General features: G+C 41.1%; 1 protein-coding gene across 6 annotated transcripts in view; it reads left to right on the top strand.

Moving 5' to 3' along the window:
• The window catches only part of ADD1 (adducin 1), a 76,586-nt gene continuing 70,586 nt past the window's right edge, over positions 1–6,000 (top strand). For 5 of the 6 annotated variants that reach the window (XM_060148827.1, XM_060148828.1, XM_060148826.1 and 2 more), the window contains exon 1: positions 1–151. The gene's annotated coding sequence lies outside the window, so the exon portion shown is untranslated. Of the gene's footprint in view, positions 152–2,079; positions 2,102–6,000 lie in introns of those variants that run through there. The other variant, XM_060148824.1, reaches the window with a different exon arrangement.

Here is a 6,000-nt window from a genome sequence, read left to right as displayed (position 1 = left end):
TGTGCGGAGGGCTGAGGGGGCGGGAGGCCGGGCAGGCCGGTGGGGGCAGCCGGCAGGGTACGCGCGGCGGACAGGGGGCGGAGCCGGAGCGACGGGCGGCGGCCGCGCTCAGAGCTGGTAGCCTGCCCGCTGCCCGCGATTCGACTCTGAGGTGAGGCCTGTGTGCAGGACGGCGGCAGGCCCGGGGCTCCAGGCCGGGCGGCGGGGCCTGTGGCGGCGGCGCGGAGGGTGGAGGCGGCCCCGGGGGGCTGTCCTGGGCGGGCGGGGGTGGGGTCCCCGTCGTTCGGGGGTGGGGTCCCCGTCGTTCGGCCGTCAGCCTTGACTGGCGCAGAGGGGCCGACGCCCTGCAGACCCTTCGTCGCACGGGCTAGTCTGTGGGAGCGCCTGGGCAGCTCGTCGGTGGACTGGGTGGTGGGCTTCGGGCGCCCGTGTGGGAAAGGAGGATCCGGGCCGGACGCTGGGTCAGCGCGGTGCTCGCGGCCGCCGGGTCAGTGGCCCGCAGGGCTGACGGCTCCAGGGTTCGAGCACAGACGCAGACAGACGCGGGCATCCGGGTTCTGCCCGTCTGCTCTCGTGTTTTTGAAAAAACGACAGCTTCTACCCAAACAAAAGCCATATCCGCCTACGGATGGTAATAGGGTTGTCCTGCAACTTTATTAGAGAAGGAGCTGTTGGTCATCTCGCCCTCTCCTTCCTTCCTTTCTTTTTCGTTTCTTTTAGTGGGGCGGGGGGGTGGTGTCAGAGGGTCTCTGCCTTTAGCAATTACTTTTATTTTTGCTCTTGTAATTCATGGCTCAAGATATTTACCAGGTCTTTGTGTTCACTTCATGCAGTCTTACCTTAAAGTAAGTATTTTGGTTAACCTCCAACGGCTGGTGGTGTGACCATATGATTTTATGCCTAAATGACATAAAGCAATTTGTCCTATCCCCAAGAACCAAAAACATAGCTGAGAGTGGTGTGCAGTGCTGATAAGTTGTTACAGAAAGGTTTTTTTGCGGGTGAAAAATTGGTTAAATCTTAATGGGGATAGGAAGTAGGCTGCTGTCCTCTTTGCTGAACACATCAGTAGAAGCCCCCAGTGAAAACGAGTCGGAGTCAGTGAGCTGGGGTTCAGCAGGCACCAAAGAGGGGAGGGCATCCCAGGCAAAGAGGGTGAATTGTATGAGGGTGGGATTGTAATAGCTGCAGTCTTTAGTTAATGGGCAGGTGCCAGCCCACGTGTAAATTACTTTTTAAAATCCAGAATCTTAGTATTCTGACTGTGGGTTAAACTAGAATAGTAAAGTTGGTTTTTCTTTTTAGCATCTTTATTGAAGTATAATTACTTTACAATGGTGTTTTAGTTTCTGCTGTATAACAAAGTGAATCAGCTATATGTATACATATATCCCCATATCCCCTCCCTCTTGCGTCTCCCTCCCACCCTCCCTATCCCACCCCTCTAGGTGGTCACAAAGCACCGAGCTGATCTCCCTGTGCTATGCGGCTGCTTCCCACTAGCCGTCTTACATTTGGGAGTGTATATATGTACGTGCCACTCTCTCACTTTGTTCCCAGTCCATTTGCAGATCTGTTCCAGACCATTCGCAGAAGACGCAGTAGGTCTGCGTCTTCCCGTCTTGCCCCTAGGTTCTTCATGACCATTTTTTTTTTTTTTTTAGATTCCATATATATGTGTCAGCATATGGTATTTGTTTTTCTCTTCTGACTTACTTCACTCTGTATGACAGACTCTAGGTCCATCCACCTCACTACAAATAACTCAGTTTCGTTTCTTTTTATGGCTGAGTAATATTCCATAGTAAAGTTGTTATTTAGAGAAGTGGATGGTTTTGGCAGTCCCAACTGCTTTTCAGAGTTTTGTTTTGTTTTGTTTTTGTTTTTGCGGTACGCGGGCCTCTCCCATTGCGGAGCACAGGCTCCGGACGCACAGGCTCAGCGGCCATGGCTCACGGGCCCAGCCGCTCCGCGGCATGTGGGATCTTCCCGGACCGGGGCACGAACCCGTGTCTCCTGCATTGGCAGGCGGACTCTCAGACACTGCGCCACCAGGGAAGCCCTTTTCAGAGTTTTGACGTGGGTTACAGCAGGACAAATGGTATGATTTGTTTTACTGCTTGTGTGGTTTTAGTTACAGAGGCTCACTGAATGGCAGGAATCTAAATTCCACCCAGTCTCCAAAAGGTGGGATAGTTTCCTTTCTAAAATATAATTTATACACCTCACCGTTTCTCCTTTAACTCTTTGATGCTATCCGATATTGGTAAGGTTTTGTTTGGTATTCAGTTTTTTGTTATTGATTTTACTATAAAAACTGTTTCTTTAGATCGGTTATTAGTTTTTAGTTAGTTCTTTCAAGTAGTCCTTGTATTGAATCAGAAAATACTGAAATGCTTTAAAAGATACTTTAAAAAAATTAAAAATAATCAAATATCCAGCCAGTGTTAAAATTTTATTGATCATCATAATTTTTAACAGTTTGACAGTTAATATAAAAAAGACATTTTTATTATGTGAAACTTAGAGTTTAACTGGACTTGTTTATTTATTTATTTATTTTGAATTTTTGAGTTTATTGTATTTATTTTTTTATACAGCAGGTTCTTACTAGTTATCTGTTTTATACTTATTAGTGTATACATGTCAATCCCAATCTCCCAATTCATCACACCAGCCCCACCACTTTCCCCCCTTGGTGTCCATACGTTTGTTCTCTACTTCTGTGTTTCTGTTTCTGCCCTGCAAACCGGTTCGTCTGTACTATTTTTCTAGGTTCCATATATATGCGTTAATATACGATATTTGTTTTTCTTTTTCTGACTTCACTCTGTATGACTGTCTCTGGATCCATCTGTGTCTCTACAAATGACCCAATTTTGTTCCTTTTTATTGCTGAGTATGTGGACTTGTTTATTTATTTTTACATGTTTAATTCTTCCCACACATGTAGAGAGACTAGTATAGTAAACGTCTCTTTATCCTCATCCAGCCTCAGCAGTTATTAACTCATGGCCAGTTTTGCTTTATCTGTACCCCCAAACCCAGATGTCATATCATTTTAGCCGTTAAGTATTTCTGTATGTATATCTATATACTTTTTTTTTTTTTTTTTTTTGCGGTACGCGGGCTTCTCACTGTTGTGGCCTCTTCTGTTGCGGAGCACGGGCTCCGGACACGCAGGCTCAGCGGCCATGGCTCATGGGCCCAGCCGCTCCGTGGCATGCGGGATCTTCCCAGACCGGGGCACGAACCCGTGTCCCCTGCATCGGCAGGTGGACTCTCAACCACTGTGCCACCAGGGAAGCCCTATATACATCTTTTTAAAAAGACAAATACAGATACCACTATCACAGAATTCCTTATTACCTTCAAATATCCAACTAGTGTTGAAATTTTCTTGATTTTAACAGTCTGAATCAGGATCCAAATGCTATTCATACATTGTGGCTTATTTTAATCCATAGGCTCCTCCATCTTTTGTTATCTCTTGTAATTTATTTGTTGCTGAAATTGGTGGTTTGTCCTGTGGAATTACACACAGTCTGGATTTTATTCTTCTGTAGTTTACACAGAATTTGCTGTAAATGTAATCTAATTTAGTTAGAGCTGAAGGAGTAGTCAGATTCAGGTTTGATTTATTTTTGGCAAGAAGACTTCATAGGTTAGTAGGCAGGTAAGGATTAGTAGTCTTTTTTTTAAATTGAATATAGTTGATTTACAGTGTTTCAGGTGTGCATCAAAGTGATTCACATATACTTTTCAGATTCTTTTCCAATATAGGTTATTACAAGATACTGAATATAGATCCCTGTGCTATCCAGTAGGCACTTGTTTATCTACTTTATGCATAGTAGTATCTGTTAATCCCAAATTCCTAATTTATCTTACCCCATCCCCCTTTCCCCTTGGGTAACCATAAGTTTGTTTTCTTAGTCTGTGAGTCTATTTCTGTTTTGTAAATAAATTTGTATCATTTTTTTAGATTTGACTAAAGTGATATCATATGTTGTAATATGTGTGATATATGATATCATACGTCATTCTCTGTCTGGCTTATTTCACTTAGTATGATAATCTCTAGGTACATCCATGTTGCTGCAAGTAGTCTTTCTTCTTGTTAGGAGCCCTTGATGCTCAATGTTTAGAGTCATTATTTCATGAGGCATTAAAAAATGTTGATAATTTAATTATATAACTTCATCATTGATTAGCTGAATATTTCTATAAAGAGTAATTTCCCCTCCTTCGTAATTTGGTTATCTTGAATTATAACTCTTTAAGGAAAGGCAAGATAAATGCTTAATTCTGCTCCATTTTTTATTAGTTTTCAAAATAATGAGTTGGTGTCCCCCCAAAATAGCCAATGAATTGTGTATATGTATTTGTGTTCTTGTGAACTCATGGATTTAAATGTATTTGATATGGTTCAATTCATTGTAGATCCTTATTGAGGCTCAACTTGTTCCGTCGTTGTCCAATAGGAATCTGTTCAAATCGGCTCCTAAATCCTTTAGACACAACTCTTAATGGTCTTTGATTGCTCTTCTTTCTGGTATGACAAACTGCACCAGGCTCACCTTGTACATTTTCTGTCCCAGCCCTGGAATCATCATTTCTCCAATGGGCCTTGGTTTCTTTTAATGAAAAAATAGTATTTAGTAATCACAATCTGTGCCCTGGAGTTGTTCATTGCTACTAAGTTGATCATTGTTTCTAGGTCTTTTCAGTGCACACATCATGGATTACTGATACTTCTAGTTGTAAAGCAAGAGGACAGAATTCTATTTAACCTTCTTAATCTTGCACCTGTACCTTTTTTCTTCTAAGACAAACATCTTGATTCTAATTACTCATTGTTTTATCCCACACTGTACATATTTCAGTATCAGAAGAGTAATATGAACACTACCACCAACTGATATAAAGCATTTAAGAGGTTTTTTTGCATCCTTATTTGGAATATGTAGTCAAATTACTGTGTTTTAAAGTCACTTTGAATAGTTACTCCATGATTTTGCCACCACTGGATGCATAGTGTTCGTTTTTTATTTTGCTTTCAATGTTTAGGAATTGCTTTTTTTTGGATCTTTTTTCTTTTTTTTTAATTGAAGTAATTTGATGTACAATATTATATAAGTTGTAGATAGTGATAAATAATTTTTAAAGGTTATACTCCATTTATAGTTATTATAAAATACCGACTAAGGAATTGCTTTTTGTCTTGTTTTGTTTTTAGATTCCATGTATAAGTGGGACCATACGGTATTTGTCTTTCTCTGTCTGACTTATTTCATTTATCATAATGTTCTCGAGGTTCATCCATGTTATAGAATGTATCAGGATTTTCTTCCTTTTTAAGGCTGAATAACATTCCATTGTATGTAAATACCACATTTTGTTTATTCATTCATCCCTCAGTAGACAGTTGGGTTGCTTCCACATTTCAGCTATTGTGAATACTGCTGCTCTAAACATGGATGTACAGATATCTCTTTGAAACCCTACTTTCAGTTCTTTGGGATATATACCCCGGAGTGGAATTGCTGGATCATATGGTAATTCTGCTTAAAAAATTTGGGAGAACCACTGTACTGGTTTCCACAGTAGCTGTACCATTTTACATTCCCACTAGTAGAGCAGAAGGGCTCCAGTTTTTTCACATCCTTGCCAACATTTGTTTTCTTTTTATTGATAGTAGCCATAATAGTCATCCTAATGGGTATGAGGTGGTATCTTGATGTAGTTTTGATGTACATTTCCCTAATCCCACCAGGCTTTTTTCACTTACCATTTGGCATCCATGCCAGACTATAATATAGACATATTTCTCATTCCTTCTTCCAGTTGCATTGTGCTCCTTTATGTGGTTGTACCATACTTTATTCAAGAAGATATGACTGCTTTTTAATGAACATTCAACACAAATATCTTGTCTGATAATGGCATTTTTTTCTTTTTTATAAATTTATTTATTTATTTTTGGCTGCATTGGGTCTT

This window comes from Lagenorhynchus albirostris, chromosome 4 (genome assembly GCF_949774975.1).
Source record: "Lagenorhynchus albirostris chromosome 4, mLagAlb1.1, whole genome shotgun sequence".
NCBI lineage: Eukaryota > Metazoa > Chordata > Mammalia > Artiodactyla > Delphinidae > Lagenorhynchus > Lagenorhynchus albirostris.
Note: the sequence above shows the minus strand (reverse complement) of the source record. Positions and strands in the feature narration are given on the sequence as shown.